The sequence below is a fragment of the Dipteris shenzhenensis genome, chromosome 22 (genome assembly GCF_047967505.1).
Source record: "Dipteris shenzhenensis isolate YYH24624 ecotype China chromosome 22, Dip_SZ_1.0, whole genome shotgun sequence".
NCBI lineage: Eukaryota > Viridiplantae > Streptophyta > Polypodiopsida > Gleicheniales > Dipteridaceae > Dipteris > Dipteris shenzhenensis.
Window position 1 is genome coordinate 20,116,897 of NC_141617.1, and position 8,201 is coordinate 20,125,097.

Consider the following 8,201-nt stretch of genomic DNA (forward strand, 5'->3'; position numbering starts at 1 on the left):
ATGTGGAAGGCTGAGTCATCAAAACCATGCCACATTTTTAGACCACGTGGTGCCATCTCATCAAGCAGATGTGACATCACTCCTTGCCATGTCACCTTACATTGCCACACGTGCTGCCACATGTGCCACCTCATCATTCCACATCATCAGCCATGTGATCACACAATGCCACCTTGGCATACCTCCTCTCCTAGCCACGTCACCAATCCTCCACCGCAATTTGCCATGTCATCTACCACCTCATGAATGCCAACTCATCATGCCACATCATGCCCAGTACCACATCATGACCATGCAGGAAGAGACTATATTACCACATCATGACCATGCATGGTGCCACATCAGCAAGATGTATACACATGACGATGTGCGATGCATACAATACCTCGATCAAGGTATGTATGATGGGGGATGCATACAATACCTCGATCGAGGTATGTATGATGGGGGAGGCATAGAATACCTCGTTCGAGGTATGTGACCGAGGACCGAGGTTCATACATACATGCGCTTAATACCTCGATCGAGGTATACATCGATCGAGGTATAAGATCTGATCGCGGCTCCGGGCATAGCAGACCTCTCCACCAAAATTAAGCCAATTAGTATCAATCTTAGCACCTCTCCACCAATAATAATGAAGAGCAATCTAAGAGCAATCTAGTGGATGAGTTGAGGCTCTCTATAAGACACCACGTTTTGGTTCATTTCACCCATTCTTAGCCATTCTTGCCTCCTCATCACTTTGTCACACCTTCCATCCTACTTTCATTGAGAATGGGTTCTCAAAGCCGTAGAGCTAGTAGACGTGAAAGATGTAGGAACCCCCCCCCAAATCTCATTGACGAGGAGCGCAAGCGGAAGGCTCGTGAGCGCAAGAGAGCCTCTAGAGCTCGAGCTCGCGCTGCCACCACTGATCCACCTCCTGCTCTACCTCTACATCCCACCTCCACCCCCACCCCCACCTCCATTGTCCCCCCATGCTCATCCGCTCCCCTACCTCTAGCCTCCGCCCTTCCCCTAGCCACCTACATTTTGGCCTCCACCTCTACCTCTTCCCCCTCCACCCTCCCCCCTCCCCCTCCCCCTCCCCCCGCTCCGCTTGGCGCCTCCCTTCCCCCGTCCACCCTACCATCTCCCATTGATCCCGTTGCCCCACCTTGTAGCAGCAGTGTTGCTTCACGACGTGACTTGCCGAAGTCCACTATCCGTCGTCGTACTAGCAAGATCGTGCAGTCTTTTTTTTGTGACCTCACGCCAGCTTCGCAGTCTTCTCTTCTTACGTCCCTGATTGATCACCCTGACTTGGTAGAGTGTAGGAGGCTTGCTGGTCTTGGTGCACGTAGAGATAGGGTTGTATCTAGCGAGGTCCTTAGCAGTGTTCGACGTTCCTATGCTTCTATTAAGCATAGGAACTCCAGTGATGCCTTGGCAGCACGTCGTGCTATTGTGGCTGCCATTAGTAGACCTCATATGATAGGCCATGTGCGTACCGCTTCACGTCTTCTTCAGATTGCACCGCGCACATTGCGAGCAGGCATCATTAGGAGGCAGAGTCTAGAGGATAGTGAGACTGATGCTCTTTGGGCTTCGAGTGGTCGTGCACATCGCAGCGATCGATTGTTGGATGATTCCGCTAGGTCCTTCATACAACAGTTTTGGGAGGAGCATTGCAGAGCATCCCCGGTGTTCAAGAAGGCATTGCGGAAGAGGGTGTCACGTGGTGTGTACATTGAGCATGGTGCATGTTTTTTGGAGTGTACCCAGACTGAGTTGTACACTCAGTTTGTAGAGGCGCACCCGGAGTTCAAGATTGGGCAGAGGTCATTTGAGCGATGCAGGCCATGGTTTGTGCGATGCTCTCAGGAGCGTGACACATGCTGTTGTCGCTACCATGTGGATTTTGGATTGATGTATGACGTATTCCGTTCCCTTGATGGTCATAGGGGAGTGGTTCCTACTAGCCCTCGCGACTTCATTCATTCCATATTGTGTACACGAGATGGTGATGCTTTATTCCACTCCCTTGATTGTGTGGAAGGCACGTGTACTTTGTGTGGTGACTTTGCCAGAGTGCCACGAGTTGCACTAGATACTTGTGATGTGCAGATGGTTCGTTGGCAGCAGTATGAGTACTGTACCTTGACATTAGATGGTGGTGCACAGTCGAGGAGGTTGCAGCTTGTGGGGAAGGAGACACCACGTGTTGTATTCATCGACTGTTTTCGAGGGAAGCTGTACCGCTACATACGCCACTCGCACACTGCGAAATGGGAGGATCGTCAGTTTCGTGCATGTTTGAGGACATTTCCTATAGGGGTGGTTGTCTCAGTGGTGGACTTTGCGGAGAATTACACCTTTGCACCACAGCATGAGATCCAATCGGAGTATTATTTCTCCGAACAGGTGACGTGTGATTGAGTATTGATTTTTTCCCCGCCTCATTATATTGAATTATTTCAATAGTCATAATTTTTTTTCAATGCCATATTGCAGGTTGCTATATTTGTGCACATTAGCTATCGTCATGCACAGGCTCATGTGGATGGCATTGATAGCACCATGGACTCACGCATCATTGTGCGAGAGTATCACTTCTACATTAGTGATGATCGATCGCATGATGCCCATTTTGTGCAGTATTGCTTCACTTTGCATGATAGTTTCTTGAGGGATCATGGTGTCACATGGCAGCGGCGCTGGATCTGGTCAGACGGTTGCGGTGGTCAGTTCAAATCCGCTAGACAGTTTTATTGGTTCTGCAGATGGCACCGTGAGACAGGCATTCCGATCACATGGAGCTACTTCGAGACAGGGCACGGTAAGGGAGAGCACGATGGTGCAGGTGCTTGTGTGAAGCGTGCTTTGCGTCGATACCAGTTGCGTCACAGTGCCGATCGCTTCAAGGATGCACATGATGTGGTGCGGTGGTGCAGCCAGCACTTATCCACTAGTGCTACGTCCTCGTTTCAGTCGCGTGACGATAGGGTGGTGAGCCGGTATTTTTGGTGCGTGGACATTGGGAGTCTTGATCGGTCGCGACCTTTTGATTGTCGTTCTGTGCCTGGCACTCTTGATTTCCATTCCATCAGGAGCGTAGGTGAGTCTCACCCCGCGATCTTTTCTCGACGGTTTGCATGTTTTTGCTCTGCATGCATTGATGATGATTGGGGAGGGTGCTCCATGATACCATGGGCCGATCCATGGGTACGGCGAGTGCTTTCTCCCTTCCAGCCTTGGGAGGAGATACATGATGATCAGGAGGCGGGATTCAGTTCCTCTAGAGATTATGACCAGCTTACAGATATTTTGCGTATTGGTGATATCTTCGCGGTTATTGCTTCGGAGGGCAATGAGGAGGGTGTGGATTATTACTTGTTGCGATGCTCTATGCTGAAGAGTGTGCTGAATGAGGATACAGTGGATGGGCATGGGATGCACTTCAATGCTCATAGCATGATCGTCGGTGGCCACTATTTTCAGCAGATACAGAGGCGTGGTCGCTATATTGAGTTCCAGGAGTACATGGCGGATCGGGAGGCATACATGTATTCTCATCTTGTTGTTGGGATCAAGATTACTTTGAGTCGTGTTCGCACTCGCAAGGCGACGTCCACTCCACGATGGCGCCTTGCAGTGGCGGATCACGAGAGCATACTTGCAACTATTGGCATGAGAGCTGATCCTGAGGAGTAGCACATTACATATCTTATTTTTTGGGATCATCAGTTGATCAGATTGATTTTTATTGGGTATCACTAGTTGATTACACTTTTTTGTATTCGATATGTATAGGCTCACTGTGTGACCGTACCATTGTATTTTTCATGGACTCATATTTTGTATTTCACTATGATGGCTGTATACACGTTCATTCACATCATTGTATTAGATTCTATTTTTAACATGATGTCCGATGTCTTGTCAATGGGATTTGTTGTGTTTGTAATACAAAAAATTGTTTATTAGTAGTAATGTTGTAATTTGTTTTGTGCATTAGGACATTTTAAAAACGTGACTAAGAAAATAGCGCACGTACTAACGAAATACGCGTGTGGACTTGCTTGTTGGGGATGAAACTTCGCACGACTCTTAGGCCACCCTAGCCAATAGTCCACGCGAGATTTGGTTTGAATTGATTTGGTGTGCGCCACGTGGAAGGTACAATGCGTACATTTTTACAATCCCTACTAGCACTCGTGACTACGTATGAGCTATGGCGCATGTACTAACGAAATGCGCGTGTGGACTTATCTGTTGGGAATGAAACTTCGCACAACTCTTAGGCCACCCTAGACATACATCCACGCAAGATTTGTTCTCCAACTTATTTGGTATGCGCCACGTGGAAGGTATAATGCGTACATTTTTACAATCCCTACTAGCACGACTACGTGTGAGAAATGGCGCACGTACTAACCAAATATGCATGTGGACTTATCTGTTGGAGATTAAACTTTGCACGGCTCTTAGGTTACCGTAGACGTACATCCACGCAAGATTTGGTGCCCAACTGATTTGGTATGCGCCACGTGGAAGGTACAATGCGTACATTTTTGCAATCCCTACTAGCACGACTACGTATGAGCTATGGCGCATGTACTGAGGAAATACGCGTGTGGACTTATCTGTTGGAAATGAAACTTTGCACGACTCTTAGGCTACCGTAGGCGTACATCCACGCAAGATTTGGTGCCCAACTGATTTGGTATGCGCCACATGGAAGGACAGTTGCGTACATTTTTACATTCCCTACTAGCACTCGTGACTACGTATGAAAAATGGCGCACGTACTAATGAAATACACACGTGGACTTATCTGTTGGGGACGAAACTTCACACGCCTCTTAAGCTACCCTAGATGTACATCCACGCAAGATTTGGTCTCCAATTGATTTGGTATGCGCCACGTGGAAGGACAAATGCATACATTTTTACAATTTCTACTAGCACGACTAAACCCTAAACCCTAAACCCTGGACCCTAAATCCTAAACCCTGTTGGGCATGAAACTTCGCACGCCTCTTAGGCTACCCTAGATGTACATCCACGCAAGATTTGGTCTCCAACTGATTTTGTTTGCGCCATGTAGAAGCAATCCCTACTAGCACGGCTAAACCCTAAACCCTAAACCCTAAACCCTGGACCCTAAATCCTAAACCCTGTTGGGGACGAAACTTCACACGCCTCTTAGGCTACCCTAGACGTACATCCACGCAAGATTTGGTCTCCAACTGATTTGGTTTGCGCCACGTAGAAGCAATCCCTACTAGCACGGCTAAACCCTAAACCCTAAACCCTAAACCCTGGACCCTAAATCCTAAACCCTGTTGGGGACGAAACTTCACACGCCTCTTAGGCTACCCTAGACGTACATCCACGCAAGATTTGGTCTCCAACTGATTTGGTTTGCGCCATGTAGAAGCAATCCCTACTAGCACGGCTAAACCCTAAACCCTAAACCCTAAACCCTGGACCCTAAATCCTAAACCCTGTTGGGGACGAAACTTCACACGCCTCTTAGGCTACCCTAGACGTACATCCACACAAGATTTGGTCTCCAACTGATTTAGTTTGCGCCACGTAGAAGCAATCCCTACTAGCACGGCTAAACCCTAAACCCTAAACCCTAAACCCTAAATCCTAAACCCTGTTGGGGATGAAACTTCACACGCCTCTTAGGCTACCCTAGACGTACATCCACGCAAGATTTGGTCTCCAACTGATTTAGTTTGCGCCACGTAGAAGCAATCCCTACTAGCACGGCTAAACCTTAAACCCTAAACCCTGGACCCTAAATCCTAAACCCTGTTGGGGACGAAACTTCACACGCCTCTTAGGCTACCCTAGACGTACATCGACGCAAGATTTGGTCTCCAACTGATTTGGTTTGCGCCACGTAGAAGCAATCCCTACTAGCACGACTACACGTTAGCGTACCACCAAAGTCAAAAGAAAATAGTAAAATTAAATTGTGGCCTAACATGTCACACCTTCCTTGTACTCCCATACATGAGTGGAGTTTAAAAGGGAGAAGTGGGATTGTTAATATGTATATATTTTTTTGGTGCATAGCCTGTGCAACAACCCTTTCTTTTTACATAAACCAAATACCAACACTTTTCCTTATACCAACCGCCAATCCTTTCTCTTGTACATAAACCACTAAATGCAAAAGAAAATAGTGAATAAAATGGTGGGCTAGCATGCTACACCTTCCTTGTATTCCCGTATACATGCATTAATTGCCAATTGTGTTGATTTCTCTTCTTTATGTTCATTATCTTTTATACATGCATAATAATTAGATTGGTGCATTGGCAAATGTCATATTAAGGAAATTGAAATAGTCCTTAGAAATATGCGATTGTGATTTGGAAGGCACATGTGATTGTGGTTCGAATATGACAAATATTTAGGTCTTGTTTTCTTTGATCACCAATTAGCACAAGTATTGTTAACAATAACAGAGAAATTAAACACTGAGTCATAATAAATAACAGCAAAATCATGCAGAGGACAAGTCAGACTCCATTTTTGAAAAAAATCCCCTAAAAATTTATATTTTTTAAAAATTGTAGGGACAAAATATACGCTTCATGTCAATAATATTAAAAAACTAGATTTGGAAGCATGAATATGACAATAGTTGTCTTTTTGAAAAATTGATGAAAATTTGGATTTTGAAACACACTTTATTGACAAACATGAATAGAATACAATTTTTGTTTAAAAAATGAAAAACTTTTATCCGCAAAATAAAATTTTCATCCAAAATAAGATGAATTTTGATATGTTTAATGTTTAATGTTTGCAATTAATGTTTAATGTTTACAATTACTTCACATGGCATTCTTTTTTAAATACCTTATGTATTAAACAAACTATAAACTGAGATAAACTGAGATAAACAAAGTGCGAAGAACATCATGAAAGTACGAAAATGCTCATACATCATAAAAGTGGGAACAATATCATGAAAGTACCAAAATGAATCTGTACATCATCATCATCATGCTGCAAAAGTGCATCCCTATACAAGAAACGTGTGAAGCCTAAACAATCAATCTGAATTTGAATCTGATAACTCTACATATGATCCTCTAGTGGAACGCTGACGTGGCTCCTGTATGACTCGCTGCCCAACCGTCCGCTGTGTGCCCTCAGGCAATGCCGGCTCAGATGGGCCAGCCTCATCATCTGCATGAGATGGGCCAGCCTCATCCTGACGAGGAGGGCATGCTGCACGCGCCACTGCCGCCATCTCTGCATCCCTCGCCTCCTCTATGTACGCGCGTCTCAGCTCCCATAGCCGTGCATCTGCGAATACTCGTGCCTCAAATCCAGCGCGAGTAATTGTCTCTACATGTGAAATACGCTGGTCTCGGCCCCGCCCTAGCTGCTGCTCCACCCACTGCTGCAATGATGTCTGCAGCTCTGCCTCTCGCTCAATCCGGCGTGCCTCCTCCGCTCGTGCCTCGTCACCTGGCATGAAGTCACCGTACGAAAAGCGGCGTGGAACGCATGATGCAACCACTGATGTATCCGCACCCTCCTGCATCAGCAATGCTCTCTGTGCCTCCTCCCTGTAGTGCTCTGTCAGGACTACACGGGCGAATGGATCAACAGCCTGACGATGACCAGGATATAGATCATCCATGCCCAGTCCTCTGTATGTCGCCACATCAATGTCGGCAAAGCATACCGGGCACACTGAACGTGCCACCATGTGGCGGGTCATGCAGTGGAGATGTGCGATGTGGCCGCACCCTAGTCCAAACCACCCTACGGTGTCAAAGTCCTCGTGGCAGAGGACACAAGTGGAGGTAGGAAGCCTCGCTACGACTGCTGCGTCTATCGGTGTCCTAGTCGGCACATCTACAGGAGGAGCAGGGTATAGGGCCACACTGGGGTCAATCCTATGGCGCGACGGATCACGACTGATATGCCTCAACTGCAAGATATAGTGCTCAGCGCGATGGTATGCTATGCGTGTCCGAATCCTCTGCTCCTCCAAATCTGTCTGCAAGAGTCGTACGCGAGACTCCATCTCCTGACGCAAGAGTCGTACGCGAGACTCCATCTCCTGACGCAATAGATGTGCCTGCAATGCAAACATGTCGCGTACATGGTGAGAATTAACCAAAAAACTTCAGTTCAAAACACGCTACAAAAAAATAAACTAACATAATCAAAATAAC